The sequence below is a fragment of the Coffea arabica genome, chromosome 6c, assembly GCF_036785885.1.
Source record: "Coffea arabica cultivar ET-39 chromosome 6c, Coffea Arabica ET-39 HiFi, whole genome shotgun sequence".
Classification (NCBI taxonomy): Eukaryota; Viridiplantae; Streptophyta; class Magnoliopsida; order Gentianales; family Rubiaceae; genus Coffea; species Coffea arabica.
This window is the reverse complement of record NC_092320.1, coordinates 32,808,447-32,834,959: the sequence shown is the minus strand read 5'-3', so window position 1 is coordinate 32,834,959 and position 26,513 is coordinate 32,808,447. Positions and strand designations below refer to the sequence as shown.

At 38.4% G+C, this 26,513-nt stretch overlaps 1 long non-coding RNA gene across 1 annotated transcript; it reads left to right on the top strand.

The window, feature by feature from the left end:
* The first annotated feature begins 8,629 nt into the window (after positions 1–8,629).
* LOC140008046 (uncharacterized) lies at positions 8,630–11,166 on the top strand. Its single transcript, XR_011815461.1, has 3 exons — positions 8,630–8,817; positions 10,175–10,235; positions 10,959–11,166. It is a non-coding gene; the product is annotated as an uncharacterized lncRNA (long non-coding RNA).
* Positions 11,167–26,513: the final 15,347 nt, after the last annotated feature.

Below are 26,513 nucleotides of genomic sequence, written 5' to 3'. Positions count from 1 at the left end.
AAGCGTGGAAATGGGCTCTTGAGAGCCGTCCGTATCCTTTTACCGACTTGTTTTACTTCTTAATTGTGTACTTGAAATGAAAAATTATGCTTATGTGATCTTTGTTGCTTAGGTGGTAGTAACTCACTGGGCTTAAGCTCATTCCGTTCCATTTGTTTTCCTTACAGGAAAATGATCACTTTTGGAAAGGTTGTACTAGCAAGTTGAGCTCATGTAAATGTATATTTTGAATAGCTCCTTGAGGGTGAAAACCCTGAGTGTTTGGTTTCAACCAATGGTTGGCTTGTAAGTGGCTAGTTGCACATGTATGAACTTTTGGATATTTTGGTATGCCGTTTTGGCTTGTAAATGTTGAATTTTAATGTTTATATATGTTTGGTTGGATTTCGGAGCGATACGCATTTCAAACAGAGAAGGAAAAATTTTGGCTACTCTTGGCCTGGTATCTGGATTCTGACGTGTACTTTACTATTCATTTCGGCTTCGATTTTCATTTTTTTTTATTTTGCGATTTTGACTTGTTTGCTCGCAAAGGTATGTTCCGGAACGTAATAGAACGACGTAAACCGTACCGTTAGTCCTGGCGAGAGCTGGGCAGGCAGTCCGCTAACCCCTTTGGTTCGCCTTAGGGGAAGGTGGGGCTGTTACATATACTTTGTACTAGTAGTTATTCGGATTTTCTTTGCTTCACTTAAACTTTGGAGGGGTTTAACTGTAATATTTTCTCTTGGCTATTATTAGGGTTTCTTGGCGATTGAGAGTGTTATCCGGGAGGATACTTTGGACATTATTTTGCTTAAATAGGTGAGTGTTCTATATACGTTTTGTTTCTATGACTATGTGGATTGTTGTGACTATGTGATTATTTGTGAATATTTGATTAAATGTTAATTGTTTTCTATGATTTCTAAAATGAACTTTTGCTAGGTGAGTGTGTACTTTATCGCACTCGACCGAAATAAATATGAAATTTTTAGTGATTAAATTTTGAAATACTAGTTGCGCATGAATGTAAGCTTTTTGGCTGAACTGGGCCCTTGCCCTTGTTACTGATCGACTCGAGCCAGAAGCAGGCTCGGTCAGGCGATTGGGTGACCTGGGTAAACATTTGGTATACTAGAGTATTACCTTGTTGTCAGGTGGAGTCCGGCCAACGTCCGGATGGGGGTGGAAAGCCTGGCCAACGTCCAGGAGGAGGTGAACGAGAATGAACAAACGAACGTAAAAAATTGAGGGGTTTTACTTACAAAAATGCATTTTTAAATAATTGGAGGAATAAGGGAATGAAAGGGGAACGAACGAACGAATTGTTCTTTGTGAGCCTGTATCCTTTTAATGAATGTATTATCATTGCTTTATATTGGACATGTTTCTGGATTATTTGTTATTACATGATTAATGTCCTTGTTTAATTACTTGTTTCTGTGTATAGAACCTCGCTGAGCTTTTAACTCATTCCTTTAGTTTTGTTTTCCTTAATAGGGGACGACGATCAGGATGAGAGCTCTGTATAGACTAGCCTAGTCTAGTTCTTTGATTTTGTAATGGTTCTCGCCCTAGTGCTTGGCACGGGCTGGATGTATGGTGAATTGAGAACCTTTGTATATTCAACGTTTGTACTTCCTTTTGAGATAGCAATGTATATAAGTTTCTCTTTAAGTTTTCAATTTTTGCTATATGAATTCTTGTGGTTGTATTTTGGATTGATTGAAGTGAACGACTGAGTCCCGGCGAGAGCTGGGCAGGCGGTCCGCTAACATCTGGGGTTCACCCTTGAGGGAAGTGGGGTCGTCACAGTTGGTATCAGAGCCTGCTTCGCGTGGTCTCTGCACGGAGTGAGCATGGGCTAAGTGGTAAATAAGTATGAAGGACTAAGTGCTCGTTCGAGCATAAGTTATGAATTGCGAATGTTATAGGCCTTAAATCTCTTCCATGGTATCTAAGGACCATAGATAGGTATGTCGGGTAGGAATTTCGATTGTAGATAGTTTACTCTTGGGACTGGCTTGCTCGAGATGTGAACTGTTTTATTTCGGATTCTCGTGCCCAAGTACTCTGGAGTTGAGGCGATGCTAGCTACTAGGTACTTGAGACTTGTATTTTGGAACATGAACAAGCTTTGTTCGGCTAGAATGAGTATAAGAGGTTAACGAACATCTAGTGAATAGGAAGTGACGTGAGCGATCGGACGGGGGCTATGTTAACCAAGTGTGAAACGGCTTGTCATGTTATCTTCTTGTTTTGTCCTTATACTGCTACCATGTATATTTGGCTTGTGGCATGGTAATATCCACATGTATAGTATTTGTTGCATTTGATCTTGCCTACTTGATATGTTTCCTTGTGAACTTGGTGTGGTAAATTTTGCCGTTCTCGTCAATTGATTTTGTTACATACTAAATCATTTTTGAAAAAAAAAAATGAAGGGGAGACGTTGTAACATCCCGAATATTAGGAGGTTGTTTGTGAAGAAAATATTAAAGTGTATTTCTTTGGGTTTGATTTAAAACCTATTTTTGTTTTAAAAAGACTAGAAACCCTAATATTGTAGCCAAAAAACCCTAGTTTACTTGTGACTAACCGGTTTTTCTAAATCTCTCATATTTTAATTGAAACCCTAATTTTAATTACTGGAATTGGAAAATTCCTCACGTTTTCTTAAAAATTTCCTTTTATTTGAAAATTATTATTTATTAAAGCTCTACTATCCAATTGTTCAACTATAAGAGTAAATAAACCTAGAAAATAAGGTTTTACACTTCGGTTTCAAGATTTGAGCAAAATTAGGGTTTTGTGATTTTTCCGCCGGATGAATTTTCGGTACTGGCCAAGGATCAATTTGATGATTAAAAGTGACTTTTAAGTGAGAAATAATATGTGAGTAGTAGCAATGAGGTAAGGTTAGTGAATGGAAAGTAAAAACTCTAGTACGGGTGTTTTTAAGAAAAACGGCGCGAACCGGCGGGTCCCGCGCATTACCGATTGAACGCACCGCTTGACCACCATTTTTGCTTACCAAACAAATTTATTGAACTTGAACAAAATATCTTCCCCCTCATGATTATAGCTTGACCGAAATTGTGGCTCAAATACAAGGAAAGAAAGAGAAAAATTTTGTGGACAAGAATAGGCCAAGTGTTGGCCAAAAATTGTGGACACAATTACCCTTAACCTCTTACTTCCATATAAGACAAACCAAGCCTCATCTTCCTCCATATTTCTGCATAAGAACCGAGAGAGAGAGAGGGGAGGAACAACAAGAAGAAAAAAAAAACTCCTTCATTTCATCTTCAATCCAACAACTTAGGGAGAAATCAAACAAAATAAACCGATTAAACTTGTTCTTGAGTGACTAGCTAGTGAGTTGTGGTGTGATTCTTGAAGGGGAGAGCTTGTGCTACTCTTGGTGACTTTTATTCAAGGTAAGAGAGTTTATCTCTCCAAGTTTTACTTCTAATCTTGTTATATTAAGCCTAGTAACTTGATTTTATGGTGAGATTATGGATGATGAGCATGTTTTAGTAGTTTTCCCCAATTTATTTGATGAACTAGGGTTCCTGATTTTCTGCTCAAGTTGATGTATGATGCATGAATGTTGCAATTAAAGTTATATAAGGTGGTTTAGTGGTGATTGGAACCAGAAATTTGAGGAAACTACACTTAGAGCTAAAAATTCCAGATTTCTGGAAAATTTCCCAAGCATTCTGTCCGAAATTGTATCTGTATGTTAGAGGCCGAATTGGCCTTTGGTCAAAGAAGGAAAGTTGTATAGAATGGTGTTTTATAGGTGCCTACAAAATTTCAGCTCAATCGGAGCAACGCAGAACGTGAAAAGTCCAAAATACCCCTACTGCTTTAAGAATTTCCCAGTAGTCCGTTTCTTCAGTTCAGTCCAGTTTATCACGATTTTTTACCAGGATCCATTCTGATTTAGCTCTGGACCAAAACATGAAAGTTGTAGTGCTCTGAAGTAGCTTTAAAATGCCTCTAAGAACACCTGATTCGGACTTGTGTACACTGAGTTATGTCCATTACAGTGTTCTGCATTTAAACAGCCGGTGAATTGATTTCTGGTTTGGTAATTGGAGAATTTGACCAATTTACATTAGAAACTGGACTAAGTGACCTTCATGAACATTGTAGGTCTGTGTCTTAGCTTCGAAACGGCATAGGTTACGCCTCAATCCGATAAGCGTAGCCTCGGATATGTTATTTCCGCATTTGTACGTCAAATCTGTTTTGTGCCACATTGAACTCCTGTACTTGCTACTGTTGTGAATCTTATTATTATGATATTGTGAGCCTATGGAACGGCTCTTGACATGAATGGCTGAGATGTATAATGTTGGGTTGTGTTTGAGAAAAACAATGAAGCCTAAAAGGCTGGAAAATTAGGTAAACACAAAGGGCATGCTGCCCAAATTTACGCTCGAAAACTAGAGAACTACTTGCAACTTGAGTAAGGGTTAAGAATGATTACTGCTTGAACCATCTAGGGTACTTGAGTATTCTTGTTCCGAGGTATATAAGGAAGGACTTGGCCGAGCTTGTACCCTTGAGAAATGAAATAATGACTATTTGGAATATGTTTCTCTTGTACTTTCGACTCGCATGGCATTTTCAAGTATAAATGTTACAAAGTTTTACCGTTTAAAAAGTGAGCAAGTGTTTCACGACTACTATCCGAGTGAATTTCAAATTCTTGATTTTATTGAACGAAACGTCTAAGTTTCGAACTCTAGTCATGTTTCAAAGTTCTCAAACTGAGTTTTATCGCAGATTTGGACTCCGAACTCGGAATATAACCTGAAAGTGACCAGTAAAGGCACTATATCTTTTGGTGAGTGCTTTCAAATACTGAATTGAACTTGATACTTGTACTTGATACGTGCCAATATGATTACATGCCACATGCGTGAATTGTTAGGGCAAGAGTGTACTTTATCGCACTTGCCCTTACGTGATATACTTGTTTATTGTTGCAATTGACTTGATATACTTGTTTATGATGCGCGCACTTCCTGGAATTCCAGAAACCCTGTGGCGAGTTACTCTAGTCGAGCCGGCAAGGGCTTGGTCGATTGGGTAACGAACCCTGGGTCTCTTGTATTGTCGAGTGGAGTGATATCTCCTCGACTAATCGGTATACTCGAGTATTACCACCCGTGTTCTTGAGGATTTTGGGCCCAGCTGGGGGTTGAACGGTGGACGGAGAGTCGTTTAAGTGGTGTTCTACTGGATCGGTTCCTTTACTTGAAAGTTGACGGAGTGTCAACTACTACGTGATCAAGCTCCTGATGATGAATGGAAGTTGGCTCCTGAGAGCTATCCGTATCCTTATGCTTGAAATGATTATTGTTTATTGGATGATTGTTTCTTATGAAAATTTTTATACTCGCTCATTTTGAGATTGCTACTTCAAGTGTTATTGCTCACTTTTATGAACTCTTCATGCTCGTTACCTTGCTAAATCGAAAACTTGTATTTATAAATAATGGTCAATTTGCTATTTGAAACCTCACTGGGCTTTTAGCTCATACCACGTTATTTGTTCTCCTTACAGGGGGTACGAGTGAGGCATAAGAGATGTAAAGGCTAGCGTAGTCTAGTTACTTTAGACTGTGTTTTGAATTTTGGTTTTGTACTCGCGCTATTCCTCGAATGGAACATTTGTACTTGGATTGTATATATTTTGAATTAGTTTAAGTATATCAAGACTTTGTACTTTGGTTTCTATCAATGTAAATTATAAGCTGGGATTGCGGATATTATTAATGGTGCTTGGGGTGTGTGCACATGATTTTAGTGAGTGAGTCCTGGCGAGAGCTGGGCAGGCGGTCCGCCAAACCCTCTGGTACGCCTTAGGGGGAGGTGGGGTCGTCACAGATGGTATCAGAGCTCCTTTTGAGCTCGTGCCGGGAGAAGGTTCTCGGACTGTGGGAATTGACTTGTTAAGTATGGAACAATTGTCTATTGTTGGGGACCTTAGATATGTATGTTGGGTAGGAATCTCTAATATGGGTGATTTGCTCTTGAGCCTGGCCAGCTTGAGTGGTGAATTATCATATTTTTGGATTCTTGTCCCCGAATACCAATGAGTGACACCTTTACGATAAGTTAAGATCTCGCGTAATATTGGGATAAGTTTGGATTGCGAAAGCAAAGGCACAGGGAATGCGAATAGTCTGGACTTGAAAAATATTGAAGATATTCATGGGATTTGGGATCCTTCTTATTCACGTGTTTAGAGCCTTGATTAAGTGTAGTGCCTGAGCGATACCTAGGGTTAATGCTCTATAAGTTATGTGACTTGTTTTGATCGAATGTGTTGTATTGCCTTGTTTTATGATTTAGAGGGGTTTATGACTTGCAATATTCTGTTTTATGTTGTTTATATTTCTATAGTTACTTAGTAGTTATATTCTATCATTAATTAGTTGGTTATATTGTTAAAGTGGGTTAGCTGCGAAACATGGAGGATAAAAGAAGTCGAACCAAGAAAACTAACCGAGAACGCGGTTCTAGGCGAGGCCGTGAAGGTGAACAAGCACAGGAACCGGTGCCAGAACCGAGAGAGGAGAGGGAGGCAGCGGTTGAGCAGCAACCTGAACCCCAGACTGCCGGGGGAGATCAGGTGGCCACTGCCATCCAACAGATGACTAATATTTTGACTCGGTTGGTGGAGCAACAGGGTCAAGGTTCTGTAAATCAACCTAGAGACCCTGATTCGGGGCAAGATAGAGCCTTGGAGAGATTCCAGAAGTTCTCCCCACCCAAGTTTTTAGGAGGGCCAGACCCGTATGAGGCTGAGAAATGGCTGGAGGCCATGATAAATATCTTTGCTGCCCTAAACTATACTGAGGAGAGACAAGTCCAATTTGCTATATTTCAGTTTGAGGGGCCAGCTAGGGCTTGGTGGAATGTAGTGAGGGCCAAGTGGGAGAGAGAGGGAACTGCCTGGACTTGGCTAAACTTTGTACGGGACTTCAACGAAAAATACCTTCCACCCATCGTCCAGGAGAAGAGAGAGGACGAATTCATTAAACTCCGTCAGGGGCTGATGAGTGTAACTGAGTATGAGACCCAGTTTACCAAATTGTCTAAATTCGCTCCCGAATTGATTGCCACGGAACCAAGGAAAGTACGAAGGTTTATACAAGGGTTAAATGTGGAATTACAAGAAGCCTTAGCGGCGGTCCAAATTAATACATTCACAGAGGTTCTGGAGAAAGCCTTGAGGATAGAGACTGCTAGGGCACAAGTGAGAGCTTTTCATGCAAAAAGGAGAGGTGCGCCTGGTGGAAGTCAAAGGCAAGGACAACGTGATTTAGATATGCCACCTTCTAAGATAGGTCGAGAAGATGGTAGTGAGAAAATTTCAAGGACGTCTAAGGAAAGTACTCCAAGAGGAGCTTCGCGTGGTTGGGGTCAAGCAAGAGGTGCCTCACAAGGAGGTCAGACCTCAACCCCTCAAGTACCTTGCGGGTACTGTGGGAAGGCCAATCACGTGGAGAGTGATTGTTGGCGAAAGGCGGGAAAATGTTTATGGTGTGGTAGCACCGAACACCAGCTTGCAACCTGTCCCCGTAGATCACGCCTAAACCCTGAACAAGCAAGTGTAGGAGGGACTAAGCCAAGAGTGCCAGCTAGAGCGTATGCCTTGAACCAACAGAGATAGTAGAAGGTACGATTCGTAATTTCTATTGTTTCCCTAAGTTTTGGCTATAGTGAGACCTGGGAGCCGGAAATGAATATATAAGGGAAATACCCTACGTTATTCGAAGTGCATGTATGAATTTCGAGGACGAAATTCTTTTAAGGAGGGGAGGTTGTAACATCCCGAATATTAGGAGGTTGTTTGTGAAGAAAATATTAAAGTGTATTTCTTTGGGTTTGATTTAAAACCTATTTTTGTTTTAAAAAGACTAGAAACCCTAATATTGTAGCCAAAAAACCCTAGTTTACTTGTGACTAACCGGTTTTTCTAAATCTCTCATATTTTAATTGAAACCCTAATTTTAATTACTGGAATTGGAAAATTCCTCACGTTTTCTTAAAAATTTCCTTTTATTTGAAAATTATTATTTATTAAAGCTCTACTATCCAATTGTTCAACTATAAGAGTAAATAAACCTAGAAAATAAGGTTTTACACTTCGGTTTCAAGATTTGAGCAAAATTAGGGTTTTGTGATTTTTCCGCCGGATGAATTTTCGGTACTGGCCAAGGATCAATTTGATGATTAAAAGTGACTTTTAAGTGAGAAATAATATGTGAGTAGTAGCAATGAGGTAAGGTTAGTGAATGGAAAGTAAAAACTCTAGTACGGGTGTTTTTAAGAAAAACGGCGCGAACCGGCGGGTCCCGCGCATTACCGATTGAACGCACCGCTTGACCACCATTTTTGCTTACCAAACAAATTTATTGAACTTGAACAAAATATCTTCCCCCTCATGATTATAGCTTGACCGAAATTGTGGCTCAAATACAAGGAAAGAAAGAGAAAAATTTTGTGGACAAGAATAGGCCAAGTGTTGGCCAAAAATTGTGGACACAATTACCCTTAACCTCTTACTTCCATATAAGACAAACCAAGCCTCATCTTCCTCCATATTTCTGCATAAGAACCGAGAGAGAGAGAGGGGAGGAACAACAAGAAGAAAAAAAAAACTCCTTCATTTCATCTTCAATCCAACAACTTAGGGAGAAATCAAACAAAATAAACCGATTAAACTTGTTCTTGAGTGACTAGCTAGTGAGTTGTGGTGTGATTCTTGAAGGGGAGAGCTTGTGCTACTCTTGGTGACTTTTATTCAAGGTAAGAGAGTTTATCTCTCCAAGTTTTACTTCTAATCTTGTTATATTAAGCCTAGTAACTTGATTTTATGGTGAGATTATGGATGATGAGCATGTTTTAGTAGTTTTCCCCAATTTATTTGATGAACTAGGGTTCCTGATTTTCTGCTCAAGTTGATGTATGATGCATGAATGTTGCAATTAAAGTTATATAAGGTGGTTTAGTGGTGATTGGAACCAGAAATTTGAGGAAACTACACTTAGAGCTAAAAATTCCAGATTTCTGGAAAATTTCCCAAGCATTCTGTCCGAAATTGTATCTGTATGTTAGAGGCCGAATTGGCCTTTGGTCAAAGAAGGAAAGTTGTATAGAATGGTGTTTTATAGGTGCCTACAAAATTTCAGCTCAATCGGAGCAACGCAGAACGTGAAAAGTCCAAAATACCCCTACTGCTTTAAGAATTTCCCAGTAGTCCGTTTCTTCAGTTCAGTCCAGTTTATCACGATTTTTTACCAGGATCCATTCTGATTTAGCTCTGGACCAAAACATGAAAGTTGTAGTGCTCTGAAGTAGCTTTAAAATGCCTCTAAGAACACCTGATTCGGACTTGTGTACACTGAGTTATGTCCATTACAGTGTTCTGCATTTAAACAGCCGGTGAATTGATTTCTGGTTTGGTAATTGGAGAATTTGACCAATTTACATTAGAAACTGGACTAAGTGACCTTCATGAACATTGTAGGTCTGTGTCTTAGCTTCGAAACGGCATAGGTTACGCCTCAATCCGATAAGCGTAGCCTCGGATATGTTATTTCCGCATTTGTACGTCAAATCTGTTTTGTGCCACATTGAACTCCTGTACTTGCTACTGTTGTGAATCTTATTATTATGATATTGTGAGCCTATGGAACGGCTCTTGACATGAATGGCTGAGATGTATAATGTTGGGTTGTGTTTGAGAAAAACAATGAAGCCTAAAAGGCTGGAAAATTAGGTAAACACAAAGGGCATGCTGCCCAAATTTACGCTCGAAAACTAGAGAACTACTTGCAACTTGAGTAAGGGTTAAGAGTGATTACTGCTTGAACCATCTAGGGTACTTGAGTATTCTTGTTCCGAGGTATATAAGGAAGGACTTGGCCGAGCTTGTACCCTTGAGAAATGAAATAATGACTATTTGGAATATGTTTCTCTTGTACTTTCGACTCGCATGGCATTTTCAAGTATAAATGTTACAAAGTTTTACCGTTTAAAAAGTGAGCAAGTGTTTCACGACTACTATCCGAGTGAATTTCAAATTCTTGATTTTATTGAACGAAACGTCTAAGTTTCGAACTCTAGTCATGTTTCAAAGTTCTCAAACTGAGTTTTATCGCAGATTTGGACTCCGAACTCGGAATATAACCTGAAAGTGACCAGTAAAGGCACTATATCTTTTGGTGAGTGCTTTCAAATACTGAATTGAACTTGATACTTGTACTTGATACGTGCCAATATGATTACATGCCACATGCGTGAATTGTTAGGGCAAGAGTGTACTTTATCGCACTTGCCCTTACGTGATATACTTGTTTATTGTTGCAATTGACTTGATATACTTGTTTATGATGCGCGCACTTCCTGGAATTCCAGAAACCCTGTGGCGAGTTACTCTAGTCGAGCCGGCAAGGGCTTGGTCGATTGGGTAACGAACCCTGGGTCTCTTGTATTGTCGAGTGGAGTGATATCTCCTCGACTAATCGGTATACTCGAGTATTACCACCCGTGTTCTTGAGGATTTTGGGCCCAGCTGGGGGTTGAACGGTGGACGGAGAGTCGTTTAAGTGGTGTTCTACTGGATCGGTTCCTTTACTTGAAAGTTGACGGAGTGTCAACTACTACGTGATCAAGCTCCTGATGATGAATGGAAGTTGGCTCCTGAGAGCTATCCGTATCCTTATGCTTGAAATGATTATTGTTTATTGGATGATTGTTTCTTATGAAAATTTTTATACTCGCTCATTTTGAGATTGCTACTTGAAGTGTTATTGCTCACTTTTATGAACTCTTCATGCTCGTTACCTTGCTAAATCGAAAACTTGTATTTATAAATAATGGTCAATTTGCTATTTGGAACCTCACTGGGCTTTTAGCTCATACCACATTATTTGTTCTCCTTACAGGGGGTACGAGCGAGGCATAAGAGATGTAAAGGCTAGCGTAGTCTAGTTACTTTAGACTGTGTTTTGAATTTTGGTTTTGTACTCGCGCTATTCCTCGAATGGAACATTTGTACTTGGATTGTATATATTTTGAATTAGTTTAAGTATATCAAGACTTTGTACTTTGGTTTCTATCAATGTAAATTATAAGCTGGGATTGCGGATATTATTAATGGTGCTTGGGGTGTGTGCACATGATTTTAGTGAGTGAGTCCTGGCGAGAGCTGGGCAGGCGGTCCGCCAAACCCTCTGGTACGCCTTAGGGGGAGGTGGGGTCGTCACAGACGTAGTCGTGGACGTGGAGCTAGTCGTGGCCGTGGGGCTAGGCAAGCTCAAGAACCGAGTAAAGAAAGAGAAATAGTGGGCGAGCAAGAACATGGACCGAGGGTTGAGGCCGGAGATCAAATGGTGACGGCGATGCAACAAATGACAAATATCCTAGCACGACTGGTAGATCAGCAAGGTCAAATGCCAGTGAATCAACCCCGGAATCCTGAGATAGGAGAGGATAGGGCTCTTGAGAGGTTCCAAAAGTTTCTACCTCCTAAATTTCAAGGGGGGCCTGATCCGGATATAGCTGAGCTGTGGTTGGAGGCAATGATTAATATCTTCGCGGCTTTGAATTACACGGAGCAAAGACAAGTAAATTTTGCTGTATTTCAATTCAAAGGACCAGCCCGCGCGTGGTGGAATGTAATTAAGGCCAAGTGGAAAAAAGAACAGACGGTATGGACATGGGCGAACTTTGTAAGGAAATTTAACGAAAAGTATCTCCCATCTTTGGTCCAAGAAATGAGAGAGGACGAATTTATTGGGATGCGTCAGGGAACCCTGAGTGTGGCCGAATATGAGACCAAATTTACTAGACTGTCTAAATTCGCTTCCGAATTGGTGGTTACGGAGCGAAGGAGAATAAGACGATTTATACAAGGACTAAATTTGGAAATCCAGCAGGCATTAGCGGCGGTTCAAGTTAATACGTTTACAAAGGCTCTTGAGAAGGCTCAAAGAATTGAGGATGTGAAAGCCCAAGTAAAAGCCCTTCAAACGCGGAAAAAAGATACATCCAGCAGCATACCTGAGGAATCCGGAGAAAAGATAATGCTCACTAAAGTACAAAAAGTGAACCATTCACCTCGCCCACCTTGGACATTAAGAGCATTAGATGAAAGGTCTATGAAAGGAAGTCGGGTCGGATCAAAGGACATTTCTCGAGAAGGTCAAACAGTAGCTCTTCGATTGGCTTGTGGATACTGTGGAAAGGCAAATCATACTGAGAATGATTGCTGGCAGAAAGGGGGAAAATGTTTGATTTGTGGGGATAGCAATCATCAACTTAGCAATTGCCCGAAGAAACAGCCACGAAAGGGTAGTACTCAACAAGTGGAAGGAACCAAACCGAAACAAACTAATGAAAGAGGAAACCGAACAAAAGTATCAGCACAAGTTTATGCCGTAGATCAGCAACAAGTTCCAGGGTCCTCTAAGGCAACAGAAGTTAAAAATTTCGAGGATTGTTTAATTTGATTAATGCCAGTTGGAATTTCGAGGACCAAAGATTGTGATACCTCAAAAATTAGGAGGTTGTTTGTAAAAAAAATACTAAAGTGTATTTCTGTGGGTTTGATTTAAAACCTTATTTTGTTTTAAAAGATTAGAAACCCTAAAATTTTAATCAAAAATCCTAATTTACTTGTGGCCAACCGGTTTTCTTAACCCTCATATTTTAATTAAAACCCTAATTTTAATCACTGGAATTGTAAAATCCCTCACGTTTCTCTTAAAAATTTCCTTTTATTTGGAACTTATGATTTTATTATAGCCTTACTACCCAATCATTCCACAATAAGTGCAAATGAACCTAGAAAGTAGGGTTTCACTTTTCGTTTTCAAGTTGGAGCAAGTTAGAGTTTTCACGTGTATCCGTAGTGTAATTATCCGGTACAGAGCGAGGATCAAATTTGGTGCTTAAAAGTGACTTTTGGATGAGAAATAATATGTGATTAGAAACAATGATAAAAAGTTAGTGAATAGGAAGTAAAAACCCTAGTATGTGTGATTTAAGAAAAAACGGTGCGAACCGACGTGTACCGTGCACTACCGATTGAACGCACCACTTTCTTACCATACAAGCTCATTAATATTTGAGCAAAATATCTCCTTATTTCCAGCAAAATATCTCCTTATCTCCTTATCTCCTTATCTCCTAAAGGTATGAGCTGATAAATAGATCGAGTTTACTAACTTTTAAATTTTATTCATGTTCTTACCCTTTCCTATTTCTGGTTATTAATAATGGTTATATCAACAACTTGTATACATGATACGATAACTATTTCTTTAACTCATAAACTACAACGATTTACCAAGACATGATTGCCCTAATAATCACCACCAACTCCATATATTATATATATATATATATTTTTTATTTTATTTTATTTTATTTTATTTTATTTTATTTTTTTTAATCTCATGGTTCTATACACCACTTTGGTTACCAAAATTCACTCAGGTTAGTAATTATTTAATTCCCGGAACTAGTAAATATTATAGCGTTACAAAAATTAAACACGTAATCATCAAATTATATACTCACAATATAAGTCACATTGCATATCAAATTCACACAACTTCAAAAGCTAGATAATTCACGAATACATTCAATATTTTCATACATAACTCAAACTTCAATCATCATAAGCATGAAAGGAAACAATACAACAATACACAAATTATTATAACCACATAGCTAATAGCTCAACTCTTAGTTTAGATTCAACTTAACCTTCATTTGTTTAGTCCTGGACAATCCCACTAGACCCCCTTGGTAACACTAATCAAATTTCCTTAGTAAATTGTAGATCTACTACGTCTAATATCGAATCAAATAATATGATCATTACTTAAGGACATCAGTGGCTCTTAAGTATTCTAAATGGTCTCAAACATTTCATACTTTGGCTTTTCTAATAACCTAACAACTAGTTTTCTTTATCCTTTCAAACATTTGCCCCAATAATCCTCCAATAAAACTTAAAGACCACAATGTCATCTAGAGCTCACCTCTAGTTATTTGCAAATGGTAGCATACTAACCACATGATAAATTCGTCAAACTTATCTCTTCCCCAGTTTTAAAGCCACTCACAACTGCGTAGCTCTTACTTAAACTGCCGTTTCACTCAGATTCTAGGTCTAAAGCCACATTTTTAGGGTAAGGGATGGTATAACGTTCATTTACTATCAAAAGGCTAGTAAGGCCACCAATAAAGCCTTTTCACTTTTAACTTTCAAAAGCTAACCTTGGTCTCTTTAATTCTTCCTTTCCAAACTTAATCATGGTTTCTAGTCACATCGTAATGCAGTATACTGGATTCTTTTCAATTGCAAATACTCCATTAAATGTAATATTTCGTACTCGGGTACAAGAATCCGAAAATGAGATGATTCACAACTCAAGCTGGCCAGTCCCAAGCATGAATCACCTATATTTGAGATTCTTACCCAACGTACATATCTAATATCCCCAACTATAGACTTTTGTTCCACACTTAACAAGCCAATCCCCACAGTCCGAGAATCTTTTCCCGGTTTGAGCTCGATAAGAGCTCTGATACCACCTGTGGCGACCCCACTTCCCCCTGAGGCGAACCAAAGGGTTGGCGGGCCGTCTGCCCAGCTCTCGCCAGGACTCACGCGAGCAATCTAACCCAAATCCTTCAGCATAACAACCTAATCTATTACAAAACGATTTTTCCCCAATAAGATCTTCCTTAAAGCCACATTATCTTCAGAGATAGCAATGATAAAATCGCCAGTCGAGGCCCTTAAACGTTCTACGTGCTACTTACCAAAGTACAAAGTCATAACAAACCGGATAGATAAAATGCATAAATCCATAATACAACTTACAAGCCAAGTAATCGAATTAAGGTTACACATTTTCCAACTTCAAGTGGCAATCCGAAGGAAAAGTGCATTATCTCAAATAACACATTACAGCCCACAGAATAAGTTATAATATTCAAATACAATCCAAAAGGAAAACATAAGTAAGCATCCAGCTTTCAGTTTCCAGAACCTGTTAAGGAAAACAATAAACGTGGGGTGAGCTAAAGCTCAGTGGTGCCCCAAAACATGCAATCACATAAATCAAACAGCGGGTAATAATTTAAATTAAATTGAAACAGTTTGGAAAGCGTGTAACAGCACAAGGTAGGATACAAGGGCTCTCAGGAGCCATTTTCCACGCTTGATCAGATACCATCGTAGTTGACCCTCCGTCAACTTTCCCTACTTAATTTCCATGTAGATACACTTATTTTAATCCTAACCCGTCACCATTCATACCTCTGCTTTGGGCCCAAACTTCATCTACCGACGCAGTATACTCGAGATATACCCGTAATAAATTTGTCGAGGGATTCACCCAACGACGTTATGGTAGTTGGATTCACATGTCGAGGGATTCACCCAGAGACGCAACTACATTTAGATTCACGGATTCAGATGTTATGGTAGTTGGATTCACATGTCGAGGGATTCACCCAACGACACAACTACATTTAGATTCACAGATTCATATGTTTGGTAGTTGGATTCACATGTCGAGGGATTCACCCAACGACGCAACTACATTTAGATTCACGGATTCAGATGTTATGGTAGTTGGATTCACATGTTGAGGGATTCACCCAACGACGCAACTACATTTAGATTCACAGATTCATTAGAAAATGTTTCACACACGTCACCACTCGAACGGCTAGTGCGATAAAGTACACACTGCTCACTTCGATGGATCAAAAATCATTTATTGCATTTTGACAATTATCACATAGCGAATTGATAAAGCGCTTAACCACATAACATAGAACAAGCAGGGACACTCACCAAAAGTGAAGTTCAGAGTTCAAGCTGGGATTCAAAAATCCACGTCCTCGCTATACCCTAAAAATCCAGAATTTAAAACTATAAGTGTTGTTGTACGGTTCTTGGTTTATAAATACAAAGTTATCTGGTATATAACTAGTTTATCTACTCCAAATAAATTAACAATTTCCCTAGAGTTAAACTAGTGGAAGTGATGAAATACTTCATAGGATTTCTTTCTTTCTAGAGGTGCAAACCAGAACCAATTTGCTTTGAATAAGGTTTCTTGCCAAACAAGTTTTCTGCGTAAATTATTAAAATCAAGTTTGACCTTTAAAGTACAAATATAACATTTTCAATTTCTATTCAAGTTCTAGGTTTATAACTATAAAGGTTTATCTAGTGTACAACTAGTTTATCGTTTCGAAGCAAATTCAAAAATCTACTTAGGTTGAAACTTGGCAAAAGTAGAAAAAATGTTTCCTGTAGCTTTCCTTATAAAAGGTAATTATTATTATTTTCTTGAGATAAACCGGCAAACCACTTAATATTAAAACTAGAAAGATACTTTGAAAATTTCTTTAAGGCTACGGTTCTTGTAAAAATTTTCACTAAAAACTATTTTATCTAAAATAAAATTTCTTGCCGAGCAAGTTTCTACATTCTTAATTAAAGTTATTAAAACTCTTATTTTGGAACTTTTCCTACCGACAACTATCCAAGGGAAAATCTTAATGAAAGGAAAGGAAATTAAATAAGGCTTAGGATTTTCAAAAGCTAGAAAAATTCTTTTCTATAACTATCAAGGCTAGTTTGAGCTAAAGGAGATTATCGGTTGGAAAGTTTTAGGCAAAACACTAGATATTGAGTTTTATGATTTAATACTAGCTGGAAAATATTTTTGATTAATTTGATCACAGCTACTCGAGTTCGCAAGGTAGAAACGACTTCCACAGCTCCGATTCCGTTTCGAAATCATATTATGGATCAAATATGGCAAAAATCACATAGCAAATCACTAGGGCTTCGTCAATCATTAGCCCTAGATTTCAACAAATGCATTTCTGATAAAAATAAAATGAATGACCAAGGCTTCATCAATCATTAGCACTTGGTTTCAGCAAGCTCATCATATACAAATAAAAATAAAGGTAAGGCCTCAAATGTGACGCCCCGAAAAAAAAAGAGTTTGAGAACCCGTAAAAAAACCCTAATCTTTTCCGAGGGTTTTATTTCCTTTAATAGCATGTTTTCTGCATTTCCTGGCTTAGGAAATTTTCCTGAGGAATTTTTATGAGTAATTATAGTTTTTAGATGATTTTTCTAGCCTTGGAGAGTTTTTGAAAAATTAAGAGTATATAATGGACGTGGGACCCACTAGTGCGAAAAGTTTGGAAAAATTCGGCCAATTAGGTTAAATTCCGGATACTGTGTAAAATTTATCGGGTGTTGAGAGATAAGTAGAGGATGTGAATTGATTGATGTGAGAGGAAAAAGAAAAGATAAGATTGCATTTAAGGAGTGACAAGTGTCAACCTTTTATTGGATTTGACTTATGGAACACTATTCATGTTTTTGACTTTTGACCCATTTGAGTAAATATCTACAAAAATTGCCCAAAAAATCACCATTTTTCACCTCTTGTTGGCCGGCCCTCTTAGCTCAAGAAGGAAGAAAGCTTCTTCAATTTTCAAGCTCCCAATTAGCTCAAATCAACCAAACCAAGGGTTTGAATTAGTTTTTACTCCATACAATCTTTCCTTTTAGTGATAGTGAGTGCTTTAGTGAAGTTTTTTGGAAGAGCTAAGGTGTCCAACATCTTCCCCTCTCTTGTTTACTTGGTAAGTGAAGCTTAAACTTCCACCTACACCTATTGATGCTTAAGATATGATTAGTAGTGATTAAAGTGCTGAAATTTCTGGTTTTATCTTGGTTTGAAGTGATTTGGTGAAGTTTTGATTTTATTGATGATTTTTCGGGTTTAATTGGATTATGGTGTTGTGGTTGTTTATGATGATTGATAATGAGGGGTTATGACTCTAGTTGATGGAAATGATTGATATTTGCAACCAATTTTGGATTTGGAATAAATTTTGGAAAGTTAGGGTTCATGAAGCTACATTCTGCCCGAAATTATTGCACCATGTTAGAGGCCGAATTGGCCTTGGCTTAAAACATGAAAGTTGTAGGTATTGATGAGTTTGAAGTGTCTGCAAAATTTCAGGTCATTTGGACTAGTGTAGAGTGAGATATGTCGATTTTACTGTTGCTGTTCTGGGTGGATCAGAATGCGAAAACTGCACTTGTAATTGGCCATTTTGACTGGAATTGCTTTGGATTTGGATGTTGGTGTCTTCTGATGAAATGTAGCTGGATGTCTTAGCTTCCATATGCCTTTGGAATCAATGCATTTGGACCTGTACAGACCAAGTTATACCAATTACAGCATAGTGGGATTTGTGAACCTGTTTTAGTGGTTCTGGTTTGGTATTTTTGGCATATTTGCCCTAGTTGTGCTAGGAACTGTGTGACGACCCCACTTCTCCCAAGGGCGAACCCAAGGGTATCGGCGGGCTGCCTGCCTAGCTCGCGCCAGGACTCAAAACTTAAAGTTCGAAAGAGCACTAAAAACAATATATACAATCCAAAAGTTATATTTACATCTTCAAAAGTCTCGAGTCAAACCATTCTAATATACTACAACCACAACCAGCAGAAAATAGACCCTAAGAAGGGTTCTTATACAAACCACCAAAACAAAAACAAACATCCTAACTGTCCAACTATTACAAACAAACTTAACTACACTAGTGTAAGTGCCAAAATCCCCGCGTCGGCCCCTGTTAAGGAAAACAAAAGGAATGGGGTAAGCTAAATGCTTAGTAAGTAAACAGGGGCGAAAGCATAAATTCACGTAACAACAATTACACAATAAGAGTAAAGCAAAAGCAGAAAAGAACAACATCATATAATAAGGATACGGGTGGCTCCAAAGCCAATTCATGTGCCATGTATGATCTCCTGTCGACACTCCGTCGACCGCAAATAATAGTCCGTAGAACTTCACTTGTACACCCACCGACACCTTATCACCCTCACTGGCCAGTCACCTCACAAACTTGCCCGGGCGAACGAAATCACAAACTTGAGCTTGAGTCACAAGCTCGGGTCACAAACTTGGTCACCTTCTCGGTGAACCGGATTCACAAAATTGGTTCATAACATGAACCTACAAACTTGGTGACCTCAGACTAAGTTGGACTGACTTCGACCAAGCCCTAACCGGCTCGAATAGTCCAAACAGGTCTTAGATCGGGCCCACGAACTCACAAACTTCACAAAATTCACAAACTTTACTCGAAAGTCGCCCCGAGCCACAAGCTCAAGGGTTTTGGTTCCAAAAGGTTCATATACATATGCCAAGTACAATTATACATTCAAATTAGGGTTTAGGTCGAGTGCGATAAAGTACACCCTCGCCTAAGTACCCTTTTCACATATCTCAAACACATAGCAAAGAAAACACATCAAACTGGCCTGAATACTTACTCAAAATACCGAAAGTAGTACGAAAGCAAAATCGCTTCGCGCGTTCGCTAGTAGTGGGCCCCACCGGCTCCGCCTAGCTCACCGCTGTCTGAAATAGAAGATTTTATCACAAACGGCCACTAACATGCCCAAAACAAGGAAAACGGCAAAACGACACGCGCGCACGTAAATATGACAGACGGAAACGGAAACGGCAGATTTGATACTCATTTCTAGTTTACCCATAAGTTGAGCTACGAATATCAGATTAAGGCATATGAGATGCCAAATCGAAGCTTAAAGGATGAACAACAACTGTTATGAAGACATCCAGAACTGAAACTAGAGGCTTCATTCCCAAATGAACCAAACACAATCACTTACGAAATCTGGCCAATGCACAAATGGTCAGTTTTGAGTGCGAACTGTTTTCTATGCTACACATGGTCAAAAGAGCTGAAAATTGGCAGTTAGATAGTTCATTCCAAATGGAACAACTTTCATGAAGGTCGGCAATCCAAATTCGGAATGGAAATTGGTCATCAGGACCAAAACAGATCTGACCAGAGAATGGTCATCTTCACGGCCAGGCCCTATTTGCTCGGCTATATCTCGGGTTTTATAAATCCGATTCATGAAATTCCAAGGGCGTTAGAAAGCTCTGATATAGAGCTATAAGTTTGGTGTTTTGGTCGCAAGCCCAAACAGCTTGTAACCCAGTCGAATGTGAAGCCAAAGTTCCAGTCATAAACTGTCCAAAAACGTAACAGAATTTGACGGTCAAAACAGGTCTGAGTATTTCGTTTATAGCTCAGGATATACTACTCCGTTTAACCTGAATATTTACAGGGATATCCAGGACTTAAGGGGTTACAATGTTGAAGAAGGAAACTTTGTCCAATTTTGAATGTAACAAGGTCAAAAATGCAAGACACTATACCAGAATTGCAAAACAGGATCACAAACCGTATTTGACCTTAATATGCGGTAATGGCACCAAATTCACTACGGTTATCGGATGGGGGTGTAAGACCCACCGTTTCGAAGCTATGGAACAGGGATACAACAATGTAGAAGGTCACTCAGTCGAAATCCTAACACAACTAGGTCAAGTATGCAAAATACTAAACCAGAATTACCAAAATAGGTTTACAAATCACACAAAACTGTAATCGGTATAACTCAGTCTATACAAGTCCAAATGCCGAAATTCCAAAGGCATACGATAGCTAAGACATCCAGCTACATTTCATCAGAAGACACCAACATCCAAATCCAAAGTGATTCCAGCCAAATTAGCCAAATACCAACGCAGTTTTCGCATTCTGACCAAAGCAGAACAGCTACAGTAATTCCGACATAACTCACTCTACACTAATCCAAATGACCTGAAATTTTACAGGCACCTAAAACACATCAATACCTACAACTTTCATGTTTTGAGAAAAGTCCAATTCGGCCTCTAACCCTATGATCTAAAACCGGACAGAATTAGGGGATTATGAACCCTAACTTTCCATTTTTCCATCCAAATCCAAAATTGATTGCATTTATCAACAATTCACACCTACTAGAGTCATTTGAAACCATTACCATTCATCATACAAGGCCACAACATCCCATTCATATTAAACCATAAAATTCATCATAAAATGGAAAACTTCACCAAAACTCTTCAAATCAAGAAATAAATCACATATTCCATCACTCAAGCTACTTCTAAGCATAACATAGACATCATTAGGTGTAGTAGAGTGTTCAAGCATCACTTACCAAGAAATCAAGATAAAGGAGTTGTAGACCACCTTAGCTCTTCCAAAAAACTTCACTAAGCAACTCACTAGCACCTAATGGAAGGCTTTTATGGAATAGAAACTAGGTTAGGCAAGTGGTTTGGAAGATTGAGCTATATGGAAGCTTGAAATTTGAAGCAATTCTCTTCCTTCTTGAGCTTGAGGAAGTCGGCCACCAAGGAGTGAAAATAATGAATTTTTGAGGTAATTTTTAGATATTTAACCACTTGGTCAAAAGGTCAAAACAAAAGAATAAAAATCATAAAGTCCACCCAATGATCTTGTGACACTTGGCATCTCATTAAATGCAATTCAATCCTTTGGTCACCTCTCACATCAATCACCTCACACTCCTTTACTTATCCATTAACACCCGATAAATTTTTCACAGTATCCGGAACTTAACCTAATTGGCCGAATTTTTCCGAACTTTTCGCACTAGTGGGTCCCACGTCCAATATACGTTCTTATTTTCTCAAAAGCTAACCGATACTTGAAAAATCATCTAAAACCCATATTTACTCATAAAATTATCCTGGAGATTTTTCTAATAAAGAAAATGCGGGAAAAGAAACGGGCGATAACTAAAACTCCACTTAAACTTTCTAATATTGCAACACTAGAGGTTTGCTAATCATTCAAACTTACTAAACCTTTGTAATTAAAACAAATCCTATATTTACCTATGGCAAGGCACACACTAGAATACCGAATATAAACTATAGCTTGAACCTTATAATAATAATACGTAAACTAGGATTTTCAAACTTAACCGAATTAGGGTTTCCTTCCTAGCCATAAAACCCTGATTTTTCTATACCGAATATCAAATAATCCTAATATCGACTTACGATCGGATTGGGGCCTCACAAACTGGACTGAGTGGCCTTCTACATTGTTGTAGCCCTGTTTCATAGCTTCGAAACGGTGGGTCTTGCACCCCCATCCGATAATCATAGTGAAATTGACACCATTACCGCAAAATGACGTCAAAACTGTTTTTCTGGTTTTGAGATTAACCTTCATTTCCGGACTTTTTCCCTAGCTTGACTTGTCTTTGTACTTCTTGGAGCTTGCTGAATGGATATTAGATGAACTTATTTGTGTGACTTTGGGACTGGCTGAAGAAATAATGAAGCCATGATGGCTGGGAAAGTAAGCAAATTTAGGGGAAGTGCTATCCGAAGTTTTAAAGGACTTGTTTGCATTGAGTTTGTGATCTAAGACTTGGATTTGAGCAAGGCAATGTTATGTGATGGATGATTTCTGAGCCGTGGAGGTGAGTGACCTCAAACTACTTCTAAAGTTATTTATGAACCGTTTCTTACATTATTTACTTTTGAACTGTTTTCAAAGTTACTTTTGAAATGTTTTCTTGCATATCATGCGTGCTGGCATGTGAGTGTGCCTTGTTTGCTATATTTCTTGACTTCATGACTTGTGTTTTGGTTGATAACGTGTTAAGCGCTTATAATGATTTCCAAAACGAGCTTTCGAGGCGAGTGTGTACTTTATCGCATTCGACCTCGATAAATGTGAAATTTTCGATTGAAATGTTACTTGCGCATGAATGTAAGCCTTTTGGGCTGAACTGGCCATTGCCCCTTGTTACCGGTCGTCTTGAGTCAGAAGCGGACTCGGTCAGGCGATTAGGAACTTGGGTGAACGTTTGGTATACTCGAGTATTACCTATGTAGGTTGGTGGAGCCTGGCCAAAAGCCAGGGACGTGGTGAATGAAATGAAATGAATGACCAAATGAGCGGGGAAATGTCAGGAGAATGAATGTATCCTTTCATGAATGTTACTATCGCTTTCCATTGTAAATGTTTCTTGAATTATTGATAATCCATATTTACTGTTTTGCAAATGTTGTAGTTGTTCCGGATTTATCATTTGATTTATGACATCATTGAAATGAACTATTGTGAAACCGATTTGATTACTGATTTTAATGGTTACTCGCTGAGCTTCTAGCTCACCCCAAAAATGTTTTATTTCCCCCCCCCCACAGGGCTCAAGGCGAAGAAAAGCTTGGAGTGCTTATTCACGTGACTGGATGGCTTATATCGTGTACAGTTTAAGTTTGGATCTATTTTATGTATGAGTTGGTCTTGTGTAAATATTTGAAATTGATATGGATGTAAGTATACGTTCCACGATTGGAATCAGTTTCCGCTGCATTTGTAATATGTAATCATTGGAGAATTTGATGTAATTTTGAGATTTATATTGTAATTGGGTTGAGGACTGTAGTGAGCGACTGAGTCCCGGCGAGAGCTGGGCAGACGGTCCGCCGAACCCTCTGGTTCGCCTTAGGGGGAGGTGGGGCGGTTACATCAAAGACATTCCAGCAATTAAATTTCATGACCCAGTAGTACTTATAAAGTCATTCAAATGGCCAAGGGCTTCATACTCAAGTAATTGTTCCACAGCCAGGAAATTCCAACCATACTATCACCTTGTCACCCCAAAATTCAAATACATGACCATTTCAAGGTATTATAAAATGAATTCAACAATAATATAATTTTTCACAGCCCCAAAATCTATAAGGAAATCAATAAGAAATTCTTTATCAGATTTGACTAAGGCTGGAAAATTTTCCCAGCTTATATCCACAGCCACACTTCACTATCTCCAATTTAATCTCCCAAGATATCAAGTGTTTCACATCCATATATCTTATAAACTCTAAAACAACTTGTTCCAGGTATTTCAACCTTTATGCCTTCAAAGAATAATTTCACATTCAAACTGGAAATTCTTACTCAAACTTTGGCAACCGCAAGGAAAATTTCCAGCATTTGTATTCCCACATTTTTGGGTTAAATCTTTCGCTATATCAAATGTTTCATTGCTAAACAACTTATATTTCTTAAAATGCACCTTTTTCTTGTGTTTTGAAACCATTATATGCCAAGGGAAAATATTCAAACATCAACTAGTGAAATCCGGAAACAGTTTAATATTTTCAGCTCAAACATTTGGTTAGCTAAATTTTCCAGCAGCCATTAAGCTTGGATAAAAATTTTCCTTGGCTTATTCAGTGATTTAAATACTCAAATTCAGCATACAAATACTTAACTATCTGATTAACATTTCCAGTTCAAAAATTAAGTTGGATTAACAACACAAGTCATCAAATTTTTCAAGAAAAATTCCAGCTAGCCTCGGTTATAATCTGCACAGAAACTGATTGCATTTTTCTTTTAATTTCTGATCTAACTCAACCAATTAACTACATACGTAGCTTAATCATCTTGTAATATACTAATTAGTCATGGTTAGAGGCTCAAAACAGCAAAATTATACCACATGAAACTACATTGTTCAAGACAACTCTCGGCAGAAATTTTCTTCATCAAAACAGAATTTTCCTAAGCTCCTTAGTTCATCATCCAATTTTTTTCTTCAGTTAAAACCTTGTATTAGGTCCTTAATTCTCACATGCACAATTACTGAGTTAATTAACTATCATTCCAAACCAGAAATCAGCTCGGCAGCAGCAAAAATACAATCATAACTCCAGAGTTTTGTGCAACTACTCTCGGATGAGTTTGCATGTGAAGAATTCTGTTTCATATCTTATTTTCCAGTGCAATCCAGGCTAGTTAAATTCATGCGTGACTTTATCATCTTGTTTTCAGGTGATTAATACACAAATACAAACTCTGATCATCCCACAAACAACGAATTAAAGCTACAACATCCTAGCTCAAGCTCACGGCAGTCCCATTCTTTTTCCAACCAATTTCTGGTAGCTTATCATCTAATTATCACATAGCTAGATACATCATCCGAGCTTAAAGACCTCACATGCAAGTCCAAAGCTTGCTTATACTACCTCTGGTTAACCATTTTTCAGTCCAGAAATTTACCTCACTGGATGCTCACTCACACGACAAGGTGCTGCAGTCTGTCCCTCTCTCTCGGCTCTTGTCCTCACGCACAGGTATGTTGGTTCTGGTTGGGGGGTAGCGGTTGCAGCTGGTGGTGGTGGAGGCTGGATGGCAGCCGGCTGGTCTTGGAGAATGCAGTAGGAAGTTTGCTCACGGTTTCTCCTCCTCTCCTCCCTCTTTGATGCTTGCGGACAGAACCAGAAATGGAATTGCAGCTCTCAGCTTCCTCCCTCACTCTCGGCTATATTGTGCAGCTCATCCTTTCCCTCACTCTCGGTCGATGATAGCGAGGCAGAGAGGAAATGTATTTGTGGAGAAGAAATGAGATTGTGGCTTGAGATATGGAAGGGAGAGAAAGGTGTATGGTGCCGGTTTAAGAGAAGAGGTTGAGTGTTAGCAGAGGTTGTGTACTGCAGTGGTGAATATACCGGTTGGTCAGCTAGGGAGGTGGTGTGTTGAAGTGGTGAAGAATGCAGTTGGCCGGCTGGGGTGGTGGCTAATCATGCTGTCCGAGGAGTTGTTTGGCTGTGCATGGAATTTCTGCGGTAATGTTATGGTGGTGTGGAGAGGAAATGGAAATGAGCTACGGATGAGAGTTGAGTGTGCACGTGGAGAAGTTTTCTCATTGGCCGAATGGAGAGGTGGATTATAAGGTTGTCCGACAATTTGGTTTTGGAATTTCATGGTCATTTTGAGATTGTATGGAGGGCATTTTAGTCTTTTCACGTCTCTTCCTAATCTCCACTCAAGACCTTAGTTCTAACTTAATTCCAAAAATTATCCCAAGTATAAATTGATCGCCTAGTAATATGCTAATCTTGCAAGGCTTTAATTATCGAATTTTTCACACCTTAATTATGTTTAGTATCCTTGTATCATGTTTATCTAAAATTTATAGGCTTTGTCTTATAGTGAACATTCTTATAGTTATAGGAATTCAAGAAATTTTATATAATTAATCTACTCAGGTAACATTAATTTTCAACATTAAGAAAACTAAGTATTTTAGTATTTTATTTTAAGGCGATAAATTAATCTAACTCAAGAAATATTAATTTAATATAGCAAAATCGGATAATTCAATATTGGCACAATTATATTATTTATTACTTAAAAATTATCTCTACACTTTTATTTCAAAAGAATTAATTACCATTCTAGAATTCGAAGAAATTAATGATTAGATCAATGAAATAGTTTACCATCGAAATATGAAGTTAATGTAACAAAACTAAGAAGTTTAGTAGTTTAGCACAATTCTTTTATTTTGCACTTAACGTTTAATTCTACATACTTATTTAAAAACAATTGGACTTAGTGCTAAAATTTATTAAGGAATTAAAATGCAAATAAAATATGCACTGATATTTATATGTCTATTTTCAGGGTTCTCACATCCTCCCCTCCTTAAAATGAATTTT